Raw genomic sequence first — 11780 nt, forward strand, 5'->3', positions numbered from 1 at the left:
TTCCTTCCTTCCTTCCTTCCTTCCTTCCTTCCTTCCTTCCTTCCTTCACCCAGGCCGGAGTGCAGTGGTGTAATCTCAGCTTACTGCAACCACTTCTGCCTCCCAGGTTCAAGTGATTCTCCTGCCTCGGCCTGCCAAATAACTGGGATTACCAGCATGTGCCACCACGCCCAGCTAATTTTCACATTTTTAGTAGAAACAGTGTTTCACCATGCTGGCCAGGCTGGTCTTGAACTGCTGACCTCAAGTGATCTACCTGCCTTAGCCTCCCGAAGTGCTGGGATTACAGGCATGAGCCACCACACCCCGCCTCTTTTCTTTTCTTTTCTTTTCTTTTTTCTTTTCTTTTCTTTTCTTTTCTTTTCTTTTTCTGAGACGGAGTATTGCTCTGCCCCCAGGCTGGAGTGCAGTGGCGCGGATCTCGGCTCACTGCAAGCTCCACCTCCCGGGTTCACGCCATTCTCCTGCCTCAGCCTCCGAAGTAGCTGGGACTACAGGTACCCGCCACCACACCCAGCCAATTTTTTGTGTTTTTAGTAGAGACGGGGTTTCACTGTGTTAGCCAGGATAGTCTCTCGATCTCCTGACCTCGTGATCTGCCCGCCTCGGCCTCCCAAAGTGCTGGGATTACAGGTGTGAACCACCGCGCCTGGCCCTGGCCTCTGGCCTCTTTTCTTTTCTTTTCTTTTCTTTTTGAGATGACATCTCACTCCGCTGCCCAAGCTGGAGCAGTGGCATGATCTCGGCTCACTGCAACCTCCACCTCCAGGGTTCAAGTGATTCTCCTGCCTTAGCCTCCTGAGTTGCTGGGATTACAGGCACATGCCACCATGCCTGGATAATTTTTATATTTTTAGTAGAGATGGGGTTTCACTATGTTGGCCAGGCTGCTCTCGAACTCCTGACCTTGTGATCCTCCTGCCTCGGCCTCCCAAAGTGCTGGGGTTACAGGCAGCAGCCACCGCACCTGGCCCCTTTCCTTTTTTAAAGACAGGGTCTCACTCTATCACCCAGGCTGGAGTGCAGTGGCGCTATCATGGTTCACTGCAGCCTTGACCTCCCAGGCTCAGGTGATTCTCCCACCTCAGCCTCCCAAGGGGCTGGGACTACAGAGGCACGCCCCTATGCCTGGCTAATTTTTTGTGCTTTTTGTAGAGACAGGGTTTCCTCCTGTGGCCTAGGCTTACAATTTTCAAGGTGTGGCCACGTGCAGTGGCTGATGCTTGTAATCCCAGCACTTTGGGAGGCTGAGGTGGGTGGATCACCTGAGGTCAAGAGTTTGAGACCAGCCTAGCCAACATGGTGAAACCCTGTCTCTACTAAAAAATACAAAAATTAGCCAGGCGTGGTGGTATGGGCCTGTAGTCCCAGCTACTCAGGAGGCTGAGGTGGGAGAATCGCTTGAATTAGGGAAGCAGAGGTGGCCGGTGGCCATGAGCCGAGATCGTGCCACTGCACTCCCGCCTGGGTGACAGAGACTGTCTCAAAAAAACAAAAACGAAAACAACAATTTTCAAGGTGCTTTTACACACATTCTCTCATTTGGTCCACTCCAATCCTGAAAAATACAGAAGGGATTACTCACCCCACTTTGTAGATGAAGATAGAAATTCAGAATTTAACCTTGTTCCAAGGCTTGTCTCTGAACTGGTGCTAAATTTTAGGGTTCTATACAGCCAGGATTCAGTGCCCCATCAACTTATATCCTTTCTCTGTCTCTGTTCCCAGAATAGTGCCACAAACAGCACCTCATCACTGTTTGGTGCCAGTCAGCACCTCATTGTTTGGTGGCATTGATTCTGTGGAGCAGACCTCTCAGGGAAGAGCTAATCCTGAAATGTGGGCACTTGGGTTTGACCATGAAGGAAGGAGAAAATGCCTAATTAAATCTATAATTTTTTTTTTTTTTTTTTTTTTTTTTTTTTGAGACGGAGTCTCGCTCTGTCATCCAGGCTGGAGTGCAGTGGTGCAGTCTTGGCTCACTACAACCTCTGCTTCCCAGGTTCAAGCAATTCTCCTGCCTCAGCCTCCTGAGTAGCTGGGACTATAGGCGCCTGCCACCACCCTCAGCTAATTTTTTGTGTTTTTAGTAAGAGACAGAGTTTCACCATGTTGGCCAGGCTGGTCTCAAACTCCTGACCTCAAGTGATCTGCCCGCCTCAGCCTCTCAAACTGCTGGGATTACAGGCATGAGCCATTGTGCCCAACCGGGAATATTTTTAATATATATAAATAGCTTAATATTAATATATTTTAATTATAGATTTAATAGCCTTTGTGAAAGAGTGAGACTCCGTCTCAAAAGAAAAAAAAAAAAATCCCACAGAAGGGGAATGACTGCTAATGGCTAAGCTTTCTTTATGTCCTAAATTTGAAAATGTTCTAAATGTTGTAAATTTGGTTGAGGTGATGGTTGCACAAGTCTGTAAATAACTAAAAATCATTCAATTGTACATTTTTTTCACGCTCTGAGACAAGTTCAAGAATTGTACATTTTAAATGGGTGATTTGCTTGGCATGTGAATTATGTCTCAATACAGCTGTTATTTTTTAAATTCACACAAATCAAATCCCAGGCCCAGATGTGGCACCAGTGAATTCTACCAAACATTTAAGGAAGAAATAATGCCAACTGGACATAAATGCTTGCAAATAATATAAATAAACAGCTGGACCCAGTGGCTCATGCCTGTAATACCAGCTCTTTGGGAGGCCAAGGCAGGTGGATCACTTGAGCCCAGGAGTTTGAGACTAGCCTGGGCAACATGGTGAAACCTGATCTCTACAAAAAAAATACAAAGAACTAGCCATGCAAGGTGGCATGCACCTGTAGTCCCAGCTACTTGGGAGGCTTGCGGTGGGAGGAGTGCCTGAGTAGGGGAGGTTGAGGCTGCAGTGAGCCATGATTGTGCCATTGCACTCCAGCTTGGGTGACAGAGTGAGATTGTCTCAAAAAGAAAAACAAAAACAAAAAGAAAGAAGAAGACAGAAAAGAAAAGAAAGGCTACTCTCCCCAATTCATTTTATTAGACAAACATAACCTTGATATTAAATCCAATAAAGACATTATAAGAAAGAGGAGTGGGCACAATGGCTCACACATGTAATCCCAGCACTTTGGGAGGCTTAGGCAGGAGGATCACTTGAGGTCAAGAGTTCTCAACCTGGGCAACATAGTGAGACCTCATCTCTACAAAAGATTTTTTTTTTCTAATTAGCTAATTTAAAAATATTTTTAGGCCAGGCCTAGTGGCTCACTCCTGTAATCCCAGCACTTTGGGAGGCCGAGACAGATGGATCATGAGGTCAGGAGATGGAGACCATCCTGGCTAACATGGTGAAACCCCGTCTCTACTAAAAATACAAAAAAATTAGCCGGGCATGGTGGCAGGCACCTGTAGGCCCAGCTACTTGGGAGGCTGAGGCTGGAGAATGGGGTAAACCTGGGAGGCGGAGCTTGCAGTGAGCTGAGATTGCACTGACTCCATCTGAGCGAGACTCCATCTCAAAAAAATAAAATAAATAAAATAAAAAATATTTTTAGGTTCAAGTCTATAGTCCTAGCTACTTGGGAGGCTAAAGCGGGAGGATCTCTTGAGCCCAGAAGTTAGATAGTACTGAGCTGTGATCATGCCACTGCACTCTAGCCTGGATGATAGCAAGACCTTATCTCAAAACAGTGAAATAAATAAATAAAAATTTCTGCAGAAACACATTCAGATAGGCAGATTCACTCGCTGGCTTCAATTTCATTTCATTTTATTTTATATTTATTTTATTTTATTTATTTTATTTTTGAGACAGAGTCTCTGTCACCCAGGCTGGACAGCAATGGCACCATCTCAGCTCACTGCAACCTCTGTCTCCGGGATTCAAGTGATTCTCCTGTCTTAGGCTCCCTAGTAGCTGGGATTACAGGCACTCGCCACCACACCTGGCTAATGTTTGTATTTTTGGTAGAGACTGGGTTTCACCATGTTGGTCAGGCTGATCTCAAACTTCTGACCTCAGGTGACCTGCCTGCCTCAGCCTCCGAAAGTGCTGGGAATACAGGTGTGAGCCACTGCACCTGGCCAATTTTATTCTCATATGTCAGCAACAAACAGAACTTTGTAAAGATACCATTTACATTCGAATAAAAATATTAAGTACCTTAGAATAATTCTAACAAAATATGTTTACCATTTACATTCGAATAAAAATATTAAGTACCTTAGAATAATTCTAACAAAATATGTTTAAGATATCTAGCAGAAAAACTTTACCGGGCAACACCAGCCTGACCAACATGGAGAAACCTCATCTCTACTAAAAATACAAAATTAGCTGGGCGTGGTGGCACATGCCTATAATCTCAGCTGCTCGGGAGGCTGAGGCAGGAGAATTGCTTGAACCCGGGAGGCAAAGGTTGTGGTGAGCTGATACCATGCCATTGCACTCCAGTCTGGGCAACAAGAGTGAAACTCCGTCTCATAAAAAAGAAAGGAAGAAAAAAATGAAAAAACTTTACCATGCTTGGCAGTGACTCATGCCTGTAATCCCAGCAGTTTGGGAGGCCAAGGTGGGCAGATTAGCTGAGGTCAGGAGTTCGAGACCAACCTGGCCAACATGGTGAAACCCCGTCTCTACTAAAAATGCAAAAATTACCCTGGGCGTGGTGGCAGACACCTGTAATCTCAGCTACTTGGGAGGCTGAGGCAGGAGAATCGCCTGAACCCAGGAGGCAGAGGTTGCAGTGAACCGAGATTGCACCATTGCACTCCAGTCTGGGCGACAAGAGCAAGACTCTGTCTCAAAAAACAAAAAAACCAAAAAAACAAAAAATTAAAAAGAAAAAGAAAAAGAAAAACTCTAACAGGCTGGGCGCAGTGGCTCATGCTTGTAATACCAGCACTTTGGGAGGCCAAGGTGGGTGAATCACTTGAGATCCAGGATTTGAGACCAGCCTGGCCAACATGGTGAAACCCCATCTCTACTAAGAATACAAAAATTAGCTGGGCGTGGTAGTGCACGCCTGTAATCCCAGGTACTTGGGAGGCTGAGGCAGGAGAATCGCTTGAACCCAGGAGGTGGAGGTTGCAGTTACCCAAGATCCTGCCACTGCACTCCAGCCTGGGCAAGAGTGATACTCTGTCAAAAAAAAAAAAAAAAAAAAAAAAAAAAAAAGCCAGGCGCAGTGACTCATGACTCATGCATGTAATCCCAGCACTTTGGGAGGCTCAGGCGGGCGGATCATAAGGTCAGGAGTTCGAGACCAGCCTGACCAACATGGTGAAACCCCATTGCTACTAAAAATACAAAATTACCTGGGCGTGGTGGCGTGTGCCTATAGTCCCAGTTATTCAGGAGGCTGAGGCAGGAGAATCTCTTTTTCTTTTCTTTTTTTTTTTTTGAGACGGAGTCTCGCTCTGTCACCCAGGCTGGAGTGCAGTGGCTGGACCTCAGCTCACTGCAAGCTCCGCCTCCCGGGTTCACGCCATTCTCCTGCCTCAGCCTCCCAAGTAGCTGGGACTACAGGCGCCCGCCATCTCGCCCGGCTAGTTTTTTTGTATTTTTTTAGTAGAGACAGGGTTTCACCATGTTAGCCAGGATGGTCTCGATCTCCTGACCTCGTGATCCACCCGTCTCGGCCTCCCAAAGTGCTGGGATTACAGGCTTGAGCCACCGCGCCCAGCCGCGAGAATCTCTTGAACCCAGGAGGCAAAGGTTGCAGTGAGCCAAGATCACACCATTGCATTCTATCCAGAGCAACAGAGCAAGACTCTGTCTCAAAAAAAAAAAAAAAAAAGAAAGAGAAAAGAAAAAAAGTAGGTCAATGGGATAGAATAAAAAATCCAAACACAAACCCACACATAGATGTACACTTGATTTATGACAAAAGGGAAGACAGTGCAGAGCAGTGAGGAAGTATCTCTAAGGCATATATAAAATCATAATAACAAAAATCAACCCAGGTGAATTGTATATACAAATGTAAAAGGCAGAACAATAAAGCCTCTAGAAATAAGGTAGAAACTTATCTTCATGACCTTAGGATAGAAAAAAGACATCTTTTTTTTTGAAAGATTTCTTAAACAGTATACAAAAACCAAATAGTAAGCCTAAAGAAAAAGACTGATATACTTGACTACATTTTAAAATTATTATTATTTTAAATTTTTGTGGGTACATAGTAGGTGTATATATTTATGGGGTACATGACATGTTCTGATACAGTCATGTAATTTACTACATTAAAAGTTTTAAATATTCTATTGGCCCAAACCAAACAAAACATTATTAAAAAGGTGGAAAAAAGGTTGAATATTATGGTATGTGAATTAAATTTTTGAAAAAGAAAATAAAGTGAAAAGGTAAGCCATAGACTGGGAAAAGAAATTTGAAACACATATACTGATAAAAGACTTACATCCAGCATACTATATAAAATGAATTCCTACAAATCAGTAAAAGATATACAATCTAACATAAAAATTGGCAAGAAACTTGATTAGATACACTACAAAAGAGGATGTTCAAATGGCAAATAAACATGAGAACGAGCAAATCCGGATTTGTCTTCTCTATACACAATGCTTCTGCCAAAACTACCATCCACGGATTTACAGGATGTTTCATTCACCTTCATGGTGTTCCACACAGCATTGTTTCTGATCAAGGAATTCATTTTACAGCAAATGAAGTGTGGCAATGGGCCCATGCTTATAAATTCACTATTCTTACCATGTTCCCCACCAACTTGAAGCTGGTTTGACAGAATGATGGAATGGCTTTTTTTTTTTTTTTTTTTGGAGACAGAATTTCACTGTTGTTGCCCAGGCTGGAGTGCAATGGCACCATCTCAGCTCACAGTAACCTCTGCATCCCGGGTTCAAATGATTCTCCTGCCTCAGCCTCTAGAGTAGCTGGGATTACAGGCATGCACCACCACACCCAGCTAATTTTGTATTTTTAGTAGCGACGGGTTTTCTCCATGTTGGTCAGGCTGGTGTCGAACTCCTGACCTCCGGTGATCCACTCACCTCAGCCTCCCAAAGTGCTAGGATTACAGATGTGAGCCACCGCGCCCAGCCTGGAATGATCTTTTGAAGACACATTTATGCTATCAGCTAGGTCACAACACCTTGCAAGGTTGGATCATGGATCTCATCTTTTTTTTTTTTTTTTTTTTAGCATGGATCTCTAGAAGACTATCTATGTTCTGAATCAGTGTTCAATACATAGGGCTGTTTCTTCCACAGCCAGGATTCATAGGTCCAGGAATTAAAGGATGGAAATGGGAATGGCACAATGCACAATTACCACTAGAGGCCCACTAGCAACATTTTTGTTTCTTGTTCTTCCAGTCTCATGCTCTGCTGGCCTAGAGGTCTTAGCTCCAAAGGGAAGAATGCTTCCACCAGGAGACACAATGATTCCACTGAAGTGGAATAGACTGAAGTCAGGCCACTTTGGGATTCTCATGGCTCTGAGTCAGCAGGAGAAGAAAGAAGTTACTGTGCTGGCTGGGGTGATTGATCCTAACTAGCAATGAAAAATTGGAGGCTGGGCATGGTGGCTTATGCCTGTAATCCCAGTACTTTGGAAGGCTGAGGTGGGCAGATCACCTGAGATCAGAAGTTCACGACCAGCCTGGCCAACATGGTGAAACCCCGTCTCTACTAAATACAAAAGTTAGCTGGGCGTGGTGGTGCACAGCTGTAATCCCAGCTACTCGGGAGGCTGAGGCAGGAGAATCGCTTGAACTGGGAAGGTGGAGGTTGCGGTGAGCCAAGATCACGCCACTGCACTCCAGCCTGGGCGACACAGCAAGACTTCGTCTCAAAAAAGAAACAAACAAACAACAACAAAAATAAATAAATAAATAAATAAATAAATAAATATACAAAAATTAGCCAGGCATGGTGGTGCACGCCTGTATTTCCAGTGACTCGGGAAGCTGAAGCAGGAGACCAAGGTTGCGGTGAGCTGAGATTGCACCATTGCACTTCAGCCTGGGTGATAGAGTGAGACTCCGTCAAAAAAAAAAAGAAAAAGAAAAAGAAAAATTGGAATATTACTTCACAGTGGAGGTAAGTATGAGTATATCAAGAATACAGGAGATTCCTTAGGTCATCTCAGTATTACTGTGACCTGTGATTAAGGTCAATTGAACAAACCAATCCAGGACTACTAATGGCCCAGAGCCTTCAGAAATGAAGCTTTGAGTCAGTCCATCAGGTAAAGAAACAGGTAAATACCTGTTAAGGTGCTTGCTGAAGGCAAAGGGAATACAGGATAGTAGTAGAAAAAGGTAGCTATTGGCCAGGCGCGGTGGCTCGAGCCTGTAATCCCAGCACTTTGGGAGGCCGAGATGGGCGGATCACGAGGTCAGGAGATCGAGACCATCCTGGCTAACACGGTTTAGTTGAAACCCCGTCTCTACTAAAAAATACAAAAAAACTAGCCGGGCAAGGTGGTGGGCGCCTGTAGTCCCAGCTACTCCGGAGGCTGAGGCAGGAGAATAGCGTGAACCCGGGAGGCGGAGCTTGCAGTGAGCTGAGATCCAGCCACTGCACTCCAGCCTGGGTGACAGAGCGAGACTCCGTCTCAAAAAAAAAAGAGAAAAAAAGAAAAAGAAAAAGGTAGCTATTAATACCAGCTTTGACCACGTGACCAGTTACAGAACCTAGGACTATGATTGTCATGAGTATTACAGGCATGTGCCACCACGTGCAGCTAATTTTGTATTTTTAGTAGCGACGGGGTTTCTCCATGTTGGTCAGGCTGGTCTCGAACTCCTGACCTTAGGTGATCTGCCCGCCTCAGCCTCCCAAAGCGCTGGGATTACAGGCGTGAGCCACTGCACCTAGCCAGTTCACTTTTTTAAAGTATATAATTTGATGACTTTTTTTTTTTTTTTGAGACTAGGGTGTTCTGTCACCCAGGCTGGAGTGCAGTGGCATGATCACAGCTCACAGCAACCTCCACCTCCTGGGTTCAGGCGATCCTCATACCTCAGCCACCCAAGTAGCTGGGACTACAGATGTGCACCACAACACCTGGGGTAATTTTTGTGTTTTTAGTAGAGACAGGGTTTAACCATGTTGGCCAGGTTGGTCTTGAACTCCTGACCTCAAGTGATCAACCCACCTCAGCCTCCCAAAGTGCTGGGATTACAGGCATGAGCCACCACACCCAACCAGGCTTTTTATTTTTATTTTAAATTGTATTTTATTATTATTATTTTTTCGAGACAGAGTTTCGCTCTTGTTGCCCAGGCTGGAGTGCAATGGCACGATATCAGCTCATTGCAACCTCTGCCTTCCAGGTTCAAGTGATTCTCCTGCCTCAGGCTCCCGAGTAGCTGAGATTACAGGCATGCGACACCATGCCCAGCTAATTTTGTATTTTTAGTAGAGATAGGGTTTCTCCATGTTGGTCAGGCTGGTCTTGAACTCCTGACCTCAGGTGATCCACCCACCTTGGCCTCTCAAAGTGCTGGGATTACAGGTGTGAGCCACCATGCCCACGCCTGGCTACAGGGTTTCACCATGTTGGCCAGGCTGGTGATCCACCCACCTTAACCTCCCAAAGAGCTTAGATTACAGGCGTGAGCCACCATGCCCAGACTATTTTTATTTTTTACAAACAAGTTCTCGCTATGTTTCCCAGGCTGATCTTGAACTTCTGGGCTCAAGTGATCCTCCTTCCTTGGCCACCCAAATTGCCAGGACTACAGGGGTGAGCCATGGCATCTGGCTCAATGACTTTTCAAACCAAATTCATCAACTTGTTTAACATAAATACATTTTCGAGCATTTTCAACATCGCAGTATGATCCCTCAAGCACATTTACTATATATATTTATACACATTTACTATTATACTATCTTCCTCTCCCCTCCCACAGATAATAGAAAATTGTCTTAGTTCAGGCTGCCATAACATAATACCATATACTAGGTGGCTTAAACAACAAATGTTTATTTCTCACAGCTCTGGAGCCTGGGTAGTCCAAGATGAAGGTGCTGGCAGATCTGGTGTCTGGTGAGGGTACTCTTCCTGGTTTGCACATGGCTGTCTTTCCCCAATATCCTCACAAAGCCGAGAGACAATGCTAGTCTCTTTCTCTTCTTCTAAGGACACTCATCCTATAATGGGAGCTCCACTCTCATGACCTGTCTAAACCTAAATACCTCCCAAAGGCCCCACCTAATATCATTCCATTGGGGGTTAGGATTTTCCACTGGGGGTTAGGGGGTTAGAAAGAAGGTAATCTGGCTGGGTGCGGTGGCTCACACCTGTAACCCTAGCACTTTGGGAGGCCAAGGTATATCACTTGAGGCCAGGAGTTTGAGACTAGCCTGGCCAACATGGTGAAACCCCATCTCTACTAAAAATACAAAAAATTAGCTGGGCGTGGTAGCGGGTGCCTGTAATCCCAGCTACTTGGGAAGCTGAGGCAGGAGAATCACTTGAACCTGGGAGGTGCAGGTTGCAGTGAGCCGAGACTGTGTCACTGCACTCCAGCCTGGGCAACTGAGCAAGACTCAGCCAAAAAAAGAAACAGAGAGAGAAAGAGAGAAAGAAAGAAGGAGAGAAAATTAAAAAAAAAGAAAGAAGGTAATCTACCTTCTGTCTTTATAGCTTGGCCTTTTCCAGATATTTCATATAAATGGAACCATACAATATGTAATCACTTGTGTCTGGCTTATTTCACTGAGCATAGGGTTTTTTTGGCTGGGCATGGTGACTCACAACTGTAATCCCAGCACTTTGGGAGGCTGAGGTGGGTGGATCATGTGAGATCAGGAGTTTGAGACCAACCTGGCCAACATGGTGAAACCCCATCTCTACTAAAAATACAAAAATTAGGCAGTCTTGGTGCACACCTGTAGTCCCAGCTACTAGGGAGGCTGAGGCAGGATAATTTATTGAACCCGGGAGGTGGAGGTTGCAATGAGCTGAGATCATGCACTGCTCCAGCCTAGGTGACAGAGTGAGACTCCAGTCTTAAAAAAAAAAAAGGGGTTTGTTTGTTTTGTTTTTGTTGTTTCTTTTTTGAGACAGGGCTGCTCTGTCACCCAGTTGGAGTGCAATGGCTTGATTATGGCTTGACCTCTGGGGCTCAGGTGATCCTCTCACCTCAGCCTCCTGGGGTAGCTGGGACAACAGGTATGCACCACTATGCCCAGCTAACTTCTTTTGTATTTTTTGTAGAGAAGGGATTTTGCCACATTGCTCAAGCTGGTCTCGATCTCCTAGGCTAACGCAATCCTCCCGCCTCGGCCCCCCAAAGTGCTGGGATTACAGGTGTGTGCCACAGTGCCCAACCTGCATATTCTTTTTGAGGTTCACCTACATTGTAGCTGGTATCCATAGTTTGTCCTGAATAATATTCCATTGTATGGACATAGCATATTTTGTCTACTCATTCACATGTTAATGGACATTTAGGTTGTCTCTAATTTTTCCAATTGGACTATTATGAGTGAGACAGAGAAGAAAATTCTTGTGCAAGTTTTTGTGTGTATGCATGCTTTCATTTCTCTTAGGCAGACCCCTAAGAGTGAAATTATTGGGTCACATGGTAAATTTATGTTTAACATTTTTAAAAATTGCCAAACTGTCTTCCAAAGTGGCTACACCATTTTACATTTCCACCACCAATATATGAGGGTTCCCGTTTCTCCACATTCTCTCCAACACTTACCTTTTTTAAAAAGGTTTTTGTTGTTGTTGTTGTTGTTTGCAGTTTTTACAGTTTTATTTAAACACAAAACATGCACATGAGCGGT

The sequence above is a fragment of the Piliocolobus tephrosceles genome, chromosome 10 (genome assembly GCF_002776525.5).
Source record: "Piliocolobus tephrosceles isolate RC106 chromosome 10, ASM277652v3, whole genome shotgun sequence".
NCBI classification, from domain to species: domain Eukaryota; kingdom Metazoa; phylum Chordata; class Mammalia; order Primates; family Cercopithecidae; genus Piliocolobus; species Piliocolobus tephrosceles.